General features: G+C 35.2%; 1 protein-coding gene and 1 pseudogene across 12 annotated transcripts in view; one reads left to right on the top strand and one right to left on the bottom strand.

Moving 5' to 3' along the window:
* MAGI2 (membrane associated guanylate kinase, WW and PDZ domain containing 2) overlaps nucleotides 1-20,185 on the bottom strand; it is a 1,443,575-nt gene that overhangs the window by 785,687 nt on the left and 637,703 nt on the right. The window lies entirely within an intron of this gene.
* On the top strand, nucleotides 13,979-15,703 carry LOC134730706 (tigger transposable element-derived protein 1-like; annotated as a pseudogene).

Raw genomic sequence — 20,185 nt, forward strand, 5'->3', positions numbered from 1 at the left:
AATGCACCGAGGAAACACTGAGGTGCGCAGAGAATATCTGCAACTAATATAATGTCATTTTACTACATTATGTCATTCATTCTGAATAATCCATTATCAAGAGTTTTCTGTTCTTCCAGATCAAGGGCTTTCCTTTCTCAGGCTCTTACACAAATGCTTCCTCCTCTGGAATGCTCTTTTCTGTACTCTTCTCCAGGCCTCCGTACCTACGATCTTAACCTAAATATCACTTCTTCAAAGAGATTTTCCTTGATCCACCAATCTAACTTAAATTCCTTAAGTTAACCTTTTTCATAGTCCTTCTTCATTCTCCTTTATCCCACTGAACACAATTTATAACTGTACATTCATGAGTGTTTGTTTAATGCCTGTATTCTAAATTTAACTGTAAGCTCCTTGAGGGCAAGAGCCATGCCATTTAGGTTTTTTATGTGCAAAGTTTAAGGGTTTGTATTTTGTTCTAAGTGCAAATAGAAGCCATGTATTTGGCTTTTTAACAGTTCAGTGAAATGTTCCAATTTACATTTTAAAAAGACCTTTTAAGCCCCAAGACCTCTCATCACGCACTTTACTGGATAAAACTGTGTGGATTCATGTGGGAAAATCCCAGCTAAACTAAGGGAAACACAGGAGTGGAGCACAGAGGACTTTTAGGGCAGTGAAACTACTCAGTATAATCATACTATATAATGGTAGATTCATGACATTAAAATATGAATTTACCTGACCATGAATGACATCCTGTAGAATGTACAACACCAAGAATGAACGCTAATATGAACTACAGAATTGAATGTACAGTATTAAAAGTGCAATCTTATGTAAAGTATGGACCTGGGTGTCTTGTAGGTTCATCAATTGTAACAAATGTGTTGTGGGATGTTGATAGTGAGGAAGGCTATGCATATGTGGAGATAGGAGGCATATGAGATATCTCCATACCTTCTGCTCAATTTTGCAGTGAACCTAAAACTGCTCTAAAAACAATAAAATCTATTAAAAAAAAAGAGAGACCTCTGACAGCTGTGATACTAGATGCCTTGGAGTTTTTTTCAATTTAGCTTTCTTGTAAATCAATATTTTGGTTTTGACTTTTAATATTAATGATGACCATGAAGTGTCCGTTTTTATACACATGCACGTATTTGCATATCATAATATATATAGTTACACAGGACAGATAATCTTCAATTTACATGTGCGAGTTGAAATTATGTTCTCCTTTTGTCCTAAATTAAACACTAGTGTATATTATCAGTCAAAACGAGGTTGCAATAACAGATGTCAGGAATTCTACATATGTTCTACATAAAGTGTTAACTGCTAATAAGAGCAAGTCAGGAAAAGAGTATTAAATGCAATATATCTTGGGCTGGCATAATTACGGAAGAAAAAAATATCAAAGCCATAAAAATACTTTGATGTTGTATGAAACTCAGGTGCTAGCAAATATAATATTGATGGATTATATGGCTTTTCAAAGTTTTTCATTCACAGTTAAATCCAAACCGAAAAATCAGTGCATTAAGGTCAGAAAAATCTGGAAGCTTACATTTTTTTTTTTCCCCAATGAGCAGAGTATTTTAAAGTATCCTCTAAGTGAGCAGTTCTTTTGTTATTCTGATCCCTGCTCCTTGAACTGATTTCCTGTTTGGAGTCTGAACCAAGGATTATTTAAATTTGATTTGAAAAATGTCACTAATGAAACATCAGAAAAGGGGGAAAAAGGAAATGCTGACGCATGTGTTGAATAATATTTATGGCTTATATTTATGTATATGACTCTTATACTTAAAAGTAAATTCAACCCAAGTGAAAAAGAAAATTGCTACTTTATGTGTGACTAAAAATTTACATAATATTTGCAGATACTTATAAAACTCTAGACTATTCTTCAAGTTTGTCATCGAGAAAGAAAGTCTACTTAATACAAAATGACAAACCATTTAGTACTAGAATTGTGATAGCTGGGACACGGAATAAGAAAGCCATGCTTAAATCAAGCTTCAGTTATGTCATGTCCTGTTACCAATTTCACATTACAGATTGAACTGAAATTGTATAAATTATGCTCTTGCATATGCTAAACTTGGGAACTACTATTTCATATTTATATTGCATTTCTCACTGCATTCAGAACCCTTTCTAATAATAACTAATTGATTTTTACCACAGCAAAGTATTAAATCCATTATTTAGATGAACAGATACACATAGACAAGTACTATGTTTTCCAATATTTTCAGTGCAGTCTGAGTCAGTGACTGGAAATGGCTTCTGATTGGAAAAAAGGCTTCGGCTTTCTTGTTCCCTTTGGCATAGTAGTATAAGTGGGGACAAGCTACCGTCTTGCAATATAGAAACACATTAACGGTGTCAAGAATAAGGGGGAAAAGTACAAATATCTTACTTTTCATTGGTACTATAAAAATACGGAGGATTATTTCTAACTGTATTTATAGAAGACACAGGTAAACTGGAATATTAATAAACAATATAAAACTAAACTAAACTAAAAAAAAAAAAACTTTGGGCCAGGCACGGTGGCTCACGCCTGTAATCCCAGCACTTTGGGAGGCCGAGGCGGGCGGATCATGACGTCAGGAAATCGAGACCCTCCTGGCTAACATGGTGAAACGCCGTCTCTACTAAAAATACAAAAAAATTAGCCGGGCGTGGTGGCGGGCACCTGTAGTCCCAGCTACTCGGGAGGCTGAGGCAGGAGAATGGTGTGAACCCAGGAGGCGGAGCTTGCAGTGAGCCGAGATGGCGCCACTGCATTCTAGCCTGGGCAACAGAGTGAGACTCTGTCTCAAAAAACAAAACAAACAAACAAAAAAAACCTTTGGCCCTTTGGCTGGGCATGGTGGCTCGTGCCTGTAATCCCAGCACTTTGGGAAGCCGAGGCGGGTGGATCTCCTAAGACCAGGAGTTCGAAACCAGTCTGGCCAACATGGCAAAACCCCGTCTCTACTAAAAATACAAAAATTAGCTGGGTGCGGGTGTGGGCACCTATAATCCCAGCAACTTGGGAGGCTGAGGCAGGAGAATCACTTGAACCCAGGAGGTGGAGGTTGCAGCGAGCCAAGATCACATCATTGCACTCCAGCCTGGGCGACAGTGAGACTCTGTCTCAAAAAAAAAATAAATAAATAAATAAATAAATAAAAATAACGTTTAAAAAATTGACATATCACCTCATTCCATGGAGCTACGACTCTAAATATCTAGGCAGGGGGATAGAGATGCTGTCAAAGTTTTGACAATAGATATTTTGTATTAAATGCATTTACTAATTAGTTTCACCTTGTACTTTTTGAAGGAAGAGTAAAAAAAAAAAAAACCCCCACAAAACAATTGACAGATTATTTAATGGAACATAGGACTAATATTTCTTATTATCACTTATGGGTGCTCATTTAATCATGTTCTTTCCTCTTTGTTCTCTACCCTTCCTGATTTTTAAATATACCTCAATAAAAGATATGAGGTAGGGGAGAAGGGAAAGTGCTGAAGAGGAAGAAAGTGGGTAGAATGATAAGAAATACAGTAGAATAGGCAGAACTGTCTATAAGTTAAAGTTTAGCTAAAACTTATGTTTAAAAAAATCACAATAGATGCACTAGACAGCCTCCAAATGGCCCCAATGATCCCTACCTGCTAGTATTCACGCCCTTGTATAGTTCATTTGCACACTGCATATAGCTGACCTGTAAACCAAAAGGATACCATGGAAATGATAGTATCTGTAACTTTCACCTTGCTTTCTCTCAGATCATTCACTCTGGGAAAGCCAATTACCATGTCATAAAGACACTCAAGCAGCCCTATGGAAAGGTCCATGAGGTAAGAAACTCTTGTGAATAATAGGGAACAGCAGGGAATGGAGGTCTCCAGCCAACAGCCATGATGATGAGTGAGCCACCTTGGAAGCGGATCTTGCAACACCAGTCCAGCCCTCACATCACAGCAGTCCTGGCAAACATCTTCCCTACAACCTCATGAGAGGCCCCAAGCTAGAATCACTGTGGAATTTGTAGCAAAGCCATTCCTGAATTTCTGAACTAAATTGTCAGAAAATAAAGGTTTATTTTTGTTTTAAACTGTTTGTGTTATATAACAATCACGAATTCTTAAATAGGAACACACAATTAACTGACAGCTGACTTGTTGGATAAAGTCAATAGTACACTGTTGTTATACATGGAAAAAAAAAAAAAAGCAAGCATTCTTGGTTTCAAGGCATTGCCAGCCCGAATATTAACAAACTTTTAAAACATAGTAAACAAATAAGAACTGGAGAAAGTCTTCTACTTTAGGTGATACTGCTTATAGAGGAAGAGCTTTGAGTCTTAATGTAGAAAAGACATGAGTTCTAAAGCAGGTTATATGAATTTCTACCTGTGTGACCTCAGTTAGTTTTCTTAATTTATTGGACTGTAGCTTCTTCATAGATAAAATGTGAATAGGAACTTAATCTACACTGAAAGATTTTTGTGCAAATGAAGTAGAATAATATATTTAAATTTGTTAGAGAAATGACTGATATATTAAAAGTGTTCAATTAATATCAGCCATAACATCATTATCATTATTATTATTCAAGGCTCAGCGGAATCCTGCCAAGAGTTAGAGCATTAGACCCAAAGATCTTTTAACTTTTATCAATGAGAGAATCACATGATATTATACAATATTTATATTTGTTTGAAAAATGTTTTATTTATGACACAATTTTACTTCATAAAATTTATGATGGGGCCATCAAGGTGATTCGCACATGTAATCCCAGCACTTTGGGAGGCTGAGTGGAGAGAATTGCGTGAGCCCCCAGGAGTTTGAGACTAGTCTGGGCAACAGAAAGATCCTGTCTCTACAAAAAAATAAAAAATTTGCCAAGCATGGTGTTGCATGCACCTGTAGTCCTAGCTACTTGGGAGGCTGAGGCAGAAAAATCACTTGAACTCAGGAGTTTGAAGCTGCAGTGAGCCATAATCATGCCACTGAAATCCAGCCTGGGCCACGGAGCAACACCCTGTCTCAAAATAAAATAAAATAAAATAAAACAAATTCGTAATGGTTCCTTATTAGAAGATAAGGGAACTAGAAAATATAATAGTAAAGTATCATTAAGAAGGAAAGGACAAACTTAGGACAAACTATGGAGAAATAAAATGTCAACTACACTTCATATTTGGTATAACACATATTTGGTACAGATGTTTATTGCAATCCTCTGATTAAATGTATAAGCCCATTACAATCCAGAGACAGTCAGCTATACCAGCAGTTCTCAAACATTTTGTTCTCATGATCCCTTTGCACTCTTGTAAATTATTAAAGACTCTACTCCAAAGAGCTTTTGTTTATGCAGATTATAGCTATTGATATTTATAGTATTAGACATTAAAACTAAAAAACTAAAAGTATTTATGAATGCATTAAAACAGTTATTATTCTATTGTGCTAATATAAATAATATATTTTATGAAAATTTAAAAAGCTATTTTTCAAAACATATTTGAAAAGAGTGACACTGTTTTGTAAATCTCTTTAATGTCTGGGTTAATAGGAGTCACCTGTACTCTCACATCTATTTTTTTCATTCAATCTGTTGCAATATCACATGTCACATAGCCCCTGGAAAAGTCCACTGTCTACTCATGACAGAATGACAGTGAAAAGGGCAAACAACTTTTTATTTGTATTATTATTAGTATTACTGGCTAGTTACCTGCACTATTCTGGGAGTTGAGTTGTAAAAAGCCTCAATGGCTCTTCCTCATTAGTCTTATTTTTGCCCTTAAGGCACTGAGGGTACTCCTGGAGCCTGAGAATTTTCCAAATGAGTATTGCATATGCTTCTATAGAAAATAAAATACAAATTACTTCATCAATAAGTGAATCCTAACTATAAACATCCATTGAAAAATAATGGTAATAATAGCTAACCTTATTGGATACCGTGCTTCAGGTATCACACTAAGGCCTTTGAACATTTCATCTCATCTTATCTTTACAACAGATGAAGAAACTTAGGCTTAGAAATAACTTATTGGAGCTTACGCAGATAGTAGATGCTAGTGCCTTGCCCCAGACTTAGGTCTGGCTGACTTCGATACTCCTTAAGCTACTGGCTATTGCGGTTTATACTCGAAGGAATAAAAAAAGAGGCACATAGTCTCGGGTCTTGAGCTGTTAATGATCGACTAAAAAGTTATGAAAAACACCCACAAAATAATAGAAAACTGATTCAAGTGATGTGGTTAGGTAGAATTTATGGTTTAAACAAGTGTTTAAAGGTTTCTGGGAATAGTTCAGTAGGTAGTAAGCTGGAGCCCTGGTGGATATTTTCAAGGAGAAGGACCAGCCTTCAGCTGTATTTTTATTTATTTACTTTTTAATTTATTATTTTTTTTGAGACAGAGTCTCGCTCTGTCACCCAGGCTGGAGTGCAGTGGCGTGATCTCGGCTCACTGCAACTTCCACCTCCCAGGTTCAAGCAATTCTCCTGCCTCAGCCTCCCAAGTAGCTGGGACTACAGGTGCCCGCCACCATGCCTGGCTAATTTTCTGTATTTTTAGTAGAGACGGGGTTTTACCATGTTAGCCAGGATGGTCTCGATCTCTTGACCTCGTGATCCGCCCGCCTCGGCCTCCCAGCATGCTGGGATTACAGGCGTGAGCCACTGCGCCCAGCCTCAGCTGTATTTTCATGGCCTAGAATAATTAAAAATAATGACGGAAAGATAAGCAAAAACAAAGGAACAGAATGTGAAAATTCAGTGAAGTAGGAAAAGGCACAGCACAAGGGATACACTGAGGAAACGCACTTGACAGAAATGAAGGGTTCATGTGGTGAGTTAAGGAGGATTAATTCAAATAGGGTGAACCACACAGCCCTTTGCTATTGGTGGGGGAGATATGGGAGCACCCCACTTCCACATCAGCAGAGGCAGCCCTGCCACTGTGGAGGTAGCTCACCCAGGTAGGGGTGCAGGAGCCATGATGTGATAAAGCTACATGACCCTAACTTTTAATTAGCAACACGCTGGCATCTTTTTCTCAGTCCACAAACTTAATTTCTGTCAGGAACACAGTCACTGCCTACAGTCAATTAAACATGGCCCAGATTCTTTCATGTTCTAAGGAGTAATATTTCTCCATTGTGAATACCTGCCTTAAATAGATTAGGTATAACTTAACATTGATGGTGAAAACATAACAATTTATCTTTGTTTGCAAGTGGCGTGGATGGTGTGGAAGGGATTTCAGACTATGGACTTGCAATATAACACTGGATCTGGTCACATCACTGACTCCAGTTAGTCGTGTACTCTTTAGGATGATACAGTTCATGCAAACTATACACTCCACAAATGAAGTGCCACTGGATAGACATCTCAGTACTTTATAGATGATCGGTTTCAAGATTACAGTTGATTAACACAGAGAATACAATGGTGGATGGAATGCTTCATTTCTACTGTCAAGTGTGCTTCCATGTGGAGGGCCACCCAGGAGCCTAGCATTATTTCCTTGGGAGAAAAGTGACTAATGGGACCGAGGATCTGGAAAGAGATTATGTGTATGTGCAATGAAAGCCCTTCCCTGTGTGTCTTGGAACTACCCACAGGAAACTGGTTCTGCTGTTGGTGAGTCTATTTAATTCTGGTACTCAGTATAAGGAAGCCCACTTACCTACAGATGTGAGCCATATTTTCCAGTGTCAGCTTTATCTGTAATGAAGGTGATATTTTGGTTTCCCAGTTGCCTTACTGTTTTTTTTTTCCTATTACTAAATTTTTTCAGATTGTGGGCACAGAAAATCGATGTTATTTATTGAGGTCTCTAAAGGCTTCAAAAATATATTGATGGTTTTTTTAAAAGAAGAAAACAGCGTGTGAATAAAGTAACAACAATTTCCAGAATAATCATGTACATTTGGCTCTAGGATACTTGATTTAAACAGATTGCTTGGCATAATGTCAGAAATATGATTTTCAATCTAAAAAGTAAGTAATTGCCTGAGATTTTGGAAATGGAACTATGAAAACAATCGGTAAAGCAATTCCTAAATCCTTTTAATTACTTCAAGTTTCTTGTGAAATTCACAGTTTTATTTGAAATCTCTCAGCTCAAGTACATTACTAAAAAAATATAATTATGTAGGTTTTCCTACAGTTTTCCAAGAACCATAGAAATGTTGAAAGATATGTAAGAAACACCTTTAGGTCACATGGAAGGTAACGGTGTTTTTCTTTTTTAGGAAAGGCTGGTTAATGAAATTGGTATATTGTTTTCCTGATAAGTTATAGATTTTTTTTTTTATATAACTATTCCAAGTGTTGGCGTTTAGAGGTTTCAAGCTCTTTTAAACTGTTGGCAGCATTTCTGAGGGAGGTCAATTAAAAAGTATCCAGGAAGGGATATTATTTTGCTGATCATATTCACTCTTGGAGAAGAAACACCACCAAACTTCTCTACTCGAAAGAATCTAGAATCAATACCTATGTATTAGGTTAAAAATTACAATTACAACAAATTCACTTGCCAAAGTATAATCTTATAAAGACTTGCTCAGTTATTATCAGGCCAGATTTTATCAGGTGAGTTGTTTCATTAATATAAACAGAGTCCTCAGATTATGAGAATACAATTTAATATATTAGTGCATTGGTAGGAAATATTAACAGTGATAGCTGAACTCTTTTTTGTTTTCCCAAGAAATATTTAACTCTGAATTATGAGTTTTGCAAACATCAAAATGGTACTAGAATGGGAAAATTGGACTAGAGGTTCTTTTTTCTCTTTATCCCTCTAGATAATGACAACATGACTCCCAATACAATTTTAGTCCTGGCTTTTTCTTATTAAAAACAAACTCACTTATTTCTCTACCAAAATGTGAAGAATTGTCTTTCTGTTTCTTTCTATGAACTAAACTCATAGTAATGTCATGTAAAAATAAGGGAGTGAAAAATAAATAATTATTTCTTAATAAATTATAGACATGCTGGTAATAATAACTGACATGAGCTTTAGGAATAATGAGTCATTATTTCTTCTAACACTTATTTCAAATTATAAGATATAAACATATATGGCAACTTTTAAGCAAACTTTTTATTTTTGATGGATGTAGGCAATAAATTGAAATCTTGTAGTACTTTGTTTTATAGGATTTATCCTTGCTATCAATTAATGAGCTGAAAATCCATAATTCCATAGCATTTAGAGTCTGGTTGTTTTAAAAATTAATATAAAGTATTAGTAATCTGGAAGAATTTTCCAATAAGAAAAGCAAACTGATTATGTCTTCAGGTTTTATAGAAAATTGAGTAAATTTTATCAGATTTTAAATTACCAATACACTGAATTTATTCTACTATACAAATAAATATGCTGTTTGCTGTTAATGATTTGGAGAAAAAGTAACTTTTGTATTTTAGTTTATAACACTTAGAGGACCTAAGAGGATGCTGATAGAGCTAGAAAGTGACAAAAAGTTTGTAACATAAATGAACTCTTAAATTATATGATTGATGTGTATATTAATATATATAATAATTAAATGATTTTTGAATTTTATCCGGAATCTAGCAATTCAAGCAAATTTTAATAATGAATATGAATATACATTTTTCTTAGAATTTGGGAAAAAATCATATATTCTTATTCTTTATAAAGGTCATTTATTTTCCACATTACTAAGATTAAAAACAAATTTTCGCCTTCATTTTCCTCACATAAGGTGTTTTCATTATCTAGCTTCAATTATTAACATGCAAACACAAAAGGAAGTGGGCTTAAAGATTTCCCTCCACATTAACTAGCTGCAAAGTTTAGAGAAGGCCAAATTTGGCCCATGGCCTGTGTTTGTGTATCCTCTGAGCTGGAAGATATATCTTTAAAGAGTGGTGTGGTAGGCTGAATAATGTCCCCTCCTCAAAGATATCCATGTCCTAAACCTCAGAACCTGTGTATCTATTGCCTCACATGGCAAAAGAGACTGTGCAGATATGATTAAACTAAAGATGCTGGGATGAGGGAAGTATTCTGGATTACCTGGGTGGGTTGAATCTGGTGACATGAATTCTTAAAAGTGGAGAACCTGAGAACCTGTCCTGGCTATGGTCAGAGGGAGATGGGAGAATGGAGACAGGGATGAGGAAATGTAACCTTGCTGGGTTTGACAATAGTGGGGACACCATAAGCCAGGGAACATGGGCAGCCTCAAGAATCCGGGAAAGGCGAGGAAATAGATTTTCTCCCAGATGCCCTAGAAAGGAATGCAGTCCTGATGACAACTTGATTTTAGTCCAGTGAAACCCATGTCACACCTCTAAACTACAGACCTGTAAGATAAAAAAATTATGTTTTTAAGCTAAATAATTTGTGATTATTTGTTACAGCAGCAGTAATAAACTAATACAGGTTGTAAAAAATTTTAAAAAAGAATATGTGGTAGAAACTACATGTAGCCTGCAAAATCTAAAATATTTATTATCTACACTTTTACAAATCCTAGTTCAGAGGTTGAAGCTTCTTAGCCTGGAGTTTTCAGACACAGAATCACAATACACACGTCTTCTGGCATATTTAGCAGGTATCTCTTGAAATAACCCAAACATAACTTAAAACCAGCCCAATATGGTAGCATGTGATTATTAGATCCATGTGGTGTGCTGGGACAACATTTTACAGTTATCTACCTACAAATATGTGTGTGTGTGTGTGTGTGTGTGTGTACATATATATATATTTGCCGATAGATTGGAATTTATTGCAGAATAATACTGGAATACTTGATGCTTTCAATATAGTGATTGCTCTAGCTCTATTCTACTAGGCATTGTTGGTAAAGAATCATATGATGACAATGAAGTAAAACTCTAGTAATAAATCCAGTATGAATATCATATCTTTTAACTAGGTTGAAATGGGACTGATGAGCCCATTGCTTGGATGTGGTTTTAGGAACAAATCATGCTAGAGAAAATGTGTAACAGTTATCCAACTTGACCATTTCATGACTTCCAGCAGAATACTTCCATCACCAAGAATTGAAATACATATGAGAGCTCACCATAAAAATACAGGCTAGAGGTTCTGGTTCTGGGTAAGACACAGTAGGCACGTCCACCCTGTCTTTGAATGCAGCTATACAACTTAGACAGAATACATGAAACAACTCTTTGAGAACTCTCAAAAGTAAACAGTGGCAGTCCCAGATGGCTTCACGGGCAAATTCTCTCAAATATTTTAGAAAAAATAACACAAATTTACCCAAACTATTCCAGAAAGTAGAATAGGAAGGAACACTTTCATTCTTATTTTATGAGGCCCAAATTAACATTATAACAAAGTCATAGTTCAAGAAAACCACAGACCAGTATCCCTCATTAATATAGATGTGAAAATCTTTTGTATAATATTATCAAATAAATCAGTAATAAAGAAAAAGAATATTCTACTGCAATCAAGTGAGGGTTAAGCTGGGAATGTAAGGCTAGTTCAATATTTGAGAATCTATTAATGTTACCACAACATTAACAGTCTAATATATGAGATAACTGATGCAGTAGAAAATATTCAACTGTACTCAATTTCAATTTATGAGCAAAACTATCAGCAGGGGCCGGGCGCGATGGCTCACGCCTGTAATCCCAGCACTTTGGGAGGCCGAGACAGGCGGATCACGAGGTCAGGAGATCGAGACCATCCTGGCTAGCACGGTGAAACACCGTCTCTACTAGAAATGCAAAAAAATTGGCCAGGCGTGGTGGTGGGCACCTGTGGTCCCAGCCACTTGGGAGGCTGAGGCAGGAGAATGGCGTGAACCTGGGAGGCAGAGCTTGCAGTGAGCTGAGATCGCGCCACTGAACTCCAGCCTGGGTGACAGAGTGAGACTCTGTCTCGAAAAACAAACAAACAACCAAACAAAAAAAAACCCAACAAAAAACTATGAGCAGGAACTGAAGGAATAGAAGGAATAGAAAGTCACTACCTCAACTAATAAAAACATGCATACAACACCTACAGCTAACAAGATACTTAATAGTGAAAAACTGTTTCCTTCCTAAGGCTTGAAATGAGACAAGAATGTTTGTGCTAACCCCTTCTATTCCACATTACACCAGAAGACATGGCTGGTGCAATAAATCAAGAAAATGAAATCAATAAGTTTTCTCCATTTTTGGATGTTATTGTCTTTATAAAAATATTAAGAGAGAGATATATAAAAATCAATAAAAAAGCCAACTTGTAGATCTAATAAGTGAGTTTGGTAATGTCATGGGGTACGAGGCTGTGGTGGAAAGGCACTCCCATGATCCCACCTCCTGGAGTTTATGCCTTTGTGTTTTATCTGTGTCATATTTGGGCGTGCTGTCACTATGACTTGTGATTCATCAACATTGTAAATTATAGCACTACAGCACTATATGTTCACATTGTAGGAACTAGAAAAAAATAAAAATAATAGCGGTATAATCTGTATGTTCACTGACATTCTGACACTTGGTTTAGAAGATAGTCTACACCCGTATCTACCACTTGCTAACTGAATAATTTAGGATAAGCCTTCTGAGCTCAGTTCTTTTAACCAGTAAAATAAAAATACTAATGCCTCAACTTGTCTACCTCAGAAAGTGACTTAAAGGTCAACTGAGTAAATTTACATGAATTACATTAAATTGTAGAATATTATTCTTATTTTTTGATACAAAATGAAATATACAATTTTATGTCTTTGTGTGTGTGTGTGCACAAACCCTGGTGAAACTTAAGGATGTTTTTAACCAAATCTCTTGAATAACACATAGCTTATCTTACCTCTCATGGAATTTTCCATTTAATTTTCTATTATTATTATTTGAGTCAGGGTCTCATTCTGTCTCACTGCAGCCTCAACCTCCTGGGCTCAAATGATCTTCCTGCTTCAGCCTCCTGAGTAGCTGTGATAACAGGTGCATGCCATCACACCAGGCTCTTTTTGTTTGTTTGTTTTTGGTAGAGATGGGGTCTCACTTTGTTGCACAGGCTGGTCTTGAAGTCCTGGCTTCAAGCAATCCTCCTACTTCAGCCTCCTAAACTGCTGAGATTACAGGTGACAGCCACCACACCCGGCCTGATTTTCTATCATTATTGAACATGGTTTGGTTGCTTATTTCCATATATATATGTCCCAATGATCAGATATTCAGTGTCCCACATTTCCAAAATATCTATGGCTAAATGGCATGAAAAAAGATGTAAGCAGAGATTTGGATGGTCAATATTTTTGCACTTCAAGGAGCTGCTCATCTGCATATATATCACTCAGGGGTAGTTTTAATGCAGCAAGATAGTCAGCCAGGTGGAACTACTGGAAAGTGATTATCTAATGTGAAAGGATTTTAAAATCATTTTCTACTCATCCTAAGGAGGTGTGTTTGATGATACTATGGCAAACAAGCTGGATTTAAAGAGTCACTTTACCGAGCAGAAACTGAGCGTTAATGGAAAGAACTGAGAACTCAGAGACTAACATTAGGATTAAAGATTTATTTCTAATTGGCTTTTCACCACCATATAGGCTATCTCATTTCATTGCACTTTGCTTATTGTACTTTTTTTTTTTACCCAAATTGAAGGTTTGTGGCAACTTTTCATGAAGCAAGTCTATTGGTACCATTTTCCCAACAGCATGTGCTTTCTTCATCTCTCTGTGTCACGTTTGGTAATTCTTGCAATATTTCAAACTTTTTCATTATGATTATATTTGTCACAGTGATCTGTGATCAGTGAGTTTTGATGTTACTATTGTAATTGTTTTGGGGCATCACGAATCTTGCTTAAGACAGCAAAATTAATCAAGAAATGTATATATTCTGACTGCTCCACCAAATAGCTGTTCTGTCTCTCTCCCTCTCTTTGTGTGTCTTTATTCTCTAAGACTTAACAATATTGAAGTCAGGCCAATTAATAACCTTACAATGGCTGCAAAGTATTCAAGTTAAAGGGAGAGTTGCATGTCCTTCAGTTTAAATCAGAAGCTAGAAATGATTAAGCTTAGTGAGGAAGGCATGTTGAAAGACAAGACAAGCTGAACTGTAGGCTTCTTGCACCACATAGTTAGCCAAGTTGTGAATGCAAAGGAAAAATTCTTGAAGGAAATTAAAAGTGCTACTCGAGTGAACACAGAAGTGATAAGAAAGCAAAACACCTTAAGTGCCAATATGGTAAAAGTTTGAGTTGTCTGGATAGAAGATTCCACCAGCTACATTTGCTGAAATCAAAGCCTAATCCAGAGCAAAACTCTAACTCTCTTCAATTCTATGAAGGTTAAAAGAGGTGAGGAAGTTGCAGAAAAGTGTGAAGCTAGCAGGGGTTTGTTAATGAGGTTTAAGAAAAGAAGCCAACTTTATAACATACAAATTCAAGGTAAAGCACCAAGTGCCGATGTAAAGCTGCAGCAAGTTACTCAAGTGATCTAGCTAAAATAATTGATGAAAGTGGCTACACTAAACAACAGATTTATAAAGTAGATGAAACAGCCTTCTATTTGAAGAAGATGCCATGTAATACTTTCATAGCTAGAAAGGATAAGTCTATGCCTAGCTTCAAAGCTTAAAGACAGAATGACTCTCTTATTAAGGGCTAATCCAGCTGGTGACTTTAAGTTGAAGTCAATTTTCACTTACCATTCTGAAAATCCTAGGACCCTTAAAAATTACATGACATTTACTCTGCCTATACTCTAAAAATGAGACAACAAAGCCTGGATGACAGCACATCTTTTTACAACATGGGTTACTGAATATTTTAAGCCCACTTTTGAGAACTACTTCTTAGAAAAAAAAAGATTCCTTTCAAAATGTTACTGCTCATTGACAATGCACTTGGTCAACCAAGAACTCTGTTGGAGATGTACAAGGAGATTAAAGTTGTTTTCATGCCTGCCAAGACAATATCCATTCTGTAGCCCATGGATCAAGGAATAATTTTGACTGTCACATTTTATTATTTAAGAAATACATTTCATAAGGCTATAGGTGCCATAGATAGGAATTCCTCTGATGGACCTGGGCAAAGTAAAATTGAAAATATTCTGGAAAGGATTCACCATTAAGAACATTCATGATTCATGGGAGGAGGTGAAAACAGTGACATTAACAGGAATTTGGATAAATTGAATCCAACCCTCATGGATGACTTTTAGGGGTTCAAGATTTCAGTGGAGGAGGTCACTGCAGATATGGTGGAAATATCAAGCAAGGTACAATTAGAAGCAGAGCCTGATGATGTGAGTGAATTGCTACAAACTCATGACAAAACTTGAGGATGAGTAGTTGCGAGCAAAGAAAGTAGTTTCTTTCAGAGATGGAATCTAGTTCTGGTGAAGATGCTGTCAACATTATTTATATGACAACAAAGGATCTAGAATATTACATCAACTTAATCGACAAAGCAATGGCAGGGTTTGAGAGGATTGACTTCAGTTTTGAAAGAAGTTCCACTGTGGGTAAAATGCAATCAAACAGCATCACATGCTAGAGAGAACTCTGTTGTGAAAGAAAGAGTTAATCTATGTGGCAAACTTTGTCGTTTTCTTGTTTTAAAAAATTGTCACTCCCATCCCAAACTTCAGCAACACCACCCTGATCAGTTAGCAGCCATCCACACTGAGGCAAGAACCCCCACTGGCAACCAGATTATGACTCTGAAAGCTCAGATGATGTTTAGAATTTTTTAGCAATAAAGTATGTTTAACATATGTACATTTTTTAGACATAATGCAATTTCACACTTAAGAGACTACAGTATAGTGTAAACTTTTTTTTTTAGCTGGAGTTGTATTCTGTAGTCCAGGTTGGAGTGCTGTGGTGCGATCTTGGCTTACTGCAACCTCCGCCTCCTGGGTTCAAGCGATTCTCCTGCCTCAGCCTCCCAAGTAGCTAGGATTACAGGCATGCACCACCATGCCCAGCTATTTCTTTGTATTTTTAGTAGAGACAGGGTCTCACCACGTTGGTCAGCCTGGAAACATAACTTTTATACATACTGGGAAACCAAAAAAATTGTGTGACTCATTTTATTGATATATTCATTTTACTGCAGTGGTCTGGAACTGAACTCACATTATCTCTGAGCTGTGCCTGTATGGTAAAATTCAGCAATGTGCCAGATCCAGTTCTATTCTAGGACTAAATAAATCTGCATAATTTTTATTTTTCTGAACCATCATTAATATTGGTGATGAAATTAGGAAGAAACCTGTGGCCAACTCTTTGTGAAGCTTTGTATTTGAAGTTTATTAATGAGTCTTGGCATGTGTTTTAAATACCTTATATATAACAAAGAACAAAGGCTTCTGTTTGAAATTTTGTTTTAGAGACTGAATTCCATTAAACGTATTCCATAGAGGGAGGAAAGTCTGTCTCATTCTTGAGCCTCTATATTCTGTTTTTTATTTGAGAGCTCAGTAAGGGCTACAACTTTAAATATTCTTATTTCTGAGTATGAACTGCCAAACATGGCTGCCTAAGACATGGCTGAAATAATTTCTACTTATGCTATTTATGTGAGTGGATGAGTTAATTGTTGATGAGTTTAATAAAGTAATTATAAAATTCATTAATTTATTTCATTTTAATCCAAATATATTACCAACCTTAACTCTATTTTCCTCATATTACACAAATTATTCTTGAAGTAAGAAAAAAAGAAGAGAAAATACTTTGGTATGTGTGTACATCCACATTGTTGGTTTAGTTGACTGTCTTAGAATATGGATGTTCCCTCATTGGGCAAGATAAGATGACTTCACCTCATGTCTTACTACAGAGTGTGACTTTTTAAAACTCTTTGCTTACCTTTCTTTCAATCAGTCTTATCCTTTTGTAGTTATCATCCCCAAATGCACCTTCTTGGAAGTTCTGTTACTAAAAACCTGAGACTGAGAAATTATGTTTTCATGACATATGAGGGGTACTATTACACAGCTTACATCAATTCTCAGAACACTACAAAGTTTAACTTAGTGTCAAATGGTTCAGAATACATAGAAAAATAGGTAAGGCAGCTATGGCAAGATGTTCATAATTTTTCAAATGAGATACGGTTATTCACTTTACTGTTCTTTCAGTTTTTCTATATATTTGAAATATTCATAATAAATTTTGGTAAAAAATTCACCTTTAGATCTAGCCAAGTCACCAGAGACCCACATACCCAGATCACATTGCTTTGAACTTTTTCAAAATTGATTTTGTATTTTATAAACTGTTGGCTGCATTTGTTGTAGGATTATATAAAATGATTTCCTACATCACAAAGTGTTCCTTTCATAAGGACTCATGGGAGAGATTTCTTACAGGTTGAAGGATCAGGAAGCATCTCTTGTTTTTATGTTTTGGACATTGTGACTCTTGTATGTAAATTTGTCTCCTTCATGGCTTTTGTGGTTCAGAAGTTCAAAGTCAAATTTACAACCTATCCCCAGTACTTGGTGATGTCCTAAGGGCATGGAATTTATATCTTAACCTTTTTCTAGGTTTATCTGGAAATATCTCCCATTCCCCCATTTCTCACATGTATTTATTTTTAAACTATTGGGATTTATGCATTTTTGTTAGACGTCTCACATTTTTAAAAATTGAAACAGACTAAAAATAATTTTTAAAGATTTGTATGTGTACGTGTGTGTCTGTATTAGAGAGAGACAGAGGGGAAAAGAGAAGGCAATGTGTATGTGTGTGTGTGCAAATTGGTTTAAGTTATATGAACAATTTCTCTACTTCATTTTCATACATAAATGATCTAGGACTTACGTGTCTATCATAAAGATCTTAAAATGTTCCTATACTATTTAGTTCCATTAACCCATACATGAAAGTTTTATAATCATCTAAAAGAGCACATACTGAAGATATTATACAAAAAAATTTAATAGGCTTTCCAGTAATGAGAACTGTTAGAGTATTTTTAATAAATAAATTAATTAAATAGCTATTGACATGAAGCCTGGTGGTCTACAATCTAATAAAGAAGAATCTGTGCCATTTCAGTGGCCTTATCATGAGACACAATACATCTATTTAGTAGTTTTCAGCTACGTCCATGTATGTGGGCAGGAAGAGTGAATCAGATAAATACAGAGGAGAAAGTTTGATGTGACTTGGTCATCGATTGTTAGTGGGGAGTCAAAAACATCATAAACTTGAAAAAATGGTGACATTGGAAGAACAGTAACATCACTGAATATTTAGATTTGCTATAAAAAAGTCACTTTCAGAAGGGGAAATGATGCATTTATCTTTCAATTCTCATTGGGTATAATGGAGCTTTAAAATAGGAGATTCATTCAAGGAACTGAACTTTTAGGTGGCAGAAGTAATTAGGGGAGATACATAAATATATAATTATAATCATAACAATGATGAGTTCTTCAAGGATAACAGAAGGAAAGCAAAGGTTGAATCTCGGAACAACAGTTACAAACCTGAAAGAACATTTAAAATGAACAAACCTGAAGGAACGGAGAGACATAGTCATAAATTAAAAAAGAGAGGAGTGATTTTAAAATGAAGTTATGAAAGTCTCTATGTTATTGTACTAGTAATTTTTATTTTCCATTTTTCCTGATTTTAAAAAAGTGGAATAATACAGTATGCTCTATCAGAGCATTTTAAAATAAAATGTTAAAAACTAATTGAAATGTAAAATTGAAGTTTGACTCAAATGAATAAAACAAAGAATAAAGATGATATGCTACTTGACCAAAGTTTTCCCAAAATTGGTTTCTAGAGGCAATTAAAGTCAAAGTATTTCTTCTGTTTTCAATGATGAATAGGTCAAAGTCAAAGAAATATTGATGACTTGTTTCAGACAATGTGATTAATTTATTTTAGAAATTAGCTTATGTTTAAAGGATCAACACTTCAATCTATTTATTTTATACTTAGGCTACAGAAATAAGAAAAATATAGTAACTTATTGTGTTTCTTCAAAATTTTTTTCTAAGAATAAATTAATATAATTTGATAAATTTTTAATTGGGATACAACATGTCATTTATTTCATAATAGAGAGATAATGTGCCATTTTTCAATTAAGTTTTACACAAATGTGAACATAATACTAATCAGACATGGAGAAGTAGTGCTGAATACTGCAAGCAAAGATAGTATTAGAAACAGCATTTGATTAGTAATAAGCAGATTTTATGTGTGGTATGTAGCTCCTAGCTGGACATTTTATTCGAGTTGGGTAACTACTCCAAACCTCTGTTTTCTCTGTTCTAAAACAGGGAGAGTACTATGAGATATGTTACGAAGAGTATCCATTCAATCATTTAACAAATATTCATACATGCCTACTATGTGCCAGGCACTGTTTTAGGCAATTAAGATAGAGTACTAAAGGAAACAGCCATTGCTTTCAGGGGTTGTCTATTTCTCTCTCTATTGGGAGAAATAGACAACAAATAACAAAATGAACATGTAAGTCAATAACAGGTTGATAAGTATGGGAAAAAATAAAGCATAGTAAGGAATGGAGAATGAGCGGCTATTTTAGAAATGGAGTAAATGAAAACACACGTTTTAAATGCATAACAAAACTACAGACTATAGAAGCAAGTATATTGTATTTACTGACCATTTTAGTCAAATTTGAAATACCTGACAACTTTTAATATTTTTAAAACAAATATTTAAACATGTCATGTGAAAATAGTATGTATATGATTAAATTTATAAAACTATTTAAAGTGTAGTTTAATATAAATAACTCTTTTTCTATTTTTTTTCATTTCCTCTCTCTAATGTCAAACAGTTATTCTGCCTATTGGGAATTTGACTTCTATTCATTTAGAATAAAACTAATCAAATATATCCCAGGTGTGTTATTCTCATTTTAAAATATTTAACCTTTTAAAATGTTCATCTGACAATGATAGATTTGGGTTAGATTTTTTTCGTAAAAGAAAGGCAAAGAAAATTCTGTAGGCAATGTCATTACCTTTATTTGAATTTGGAGTATTGAACAGTTCAGATGGAGGATGAAAGAGAATCATCTAGTTTGACAATCAAAATATACATTTTAAGTTGGCTGTATCCACAGATATTCAATTTTACACTGATGAATATGCAACATGGGCAGATATTTTCTTAACAGAACTGACCATATATTGAACAGTT

Source organism: Pan paniscus, chromosome 6, assembly GCF_029289425.2.
Source record: "Pan paniscus chromosome 6, NHGRI_mPanPan1-v2.0_pri, whole genome shotgun sequence".
In the NCBI taxonomy this organism is placed as follows: Eukaryota; Metazoa; Chordata; class Mammalia; order Primates; family Hominidae; genus Pan; species Pan paniscus.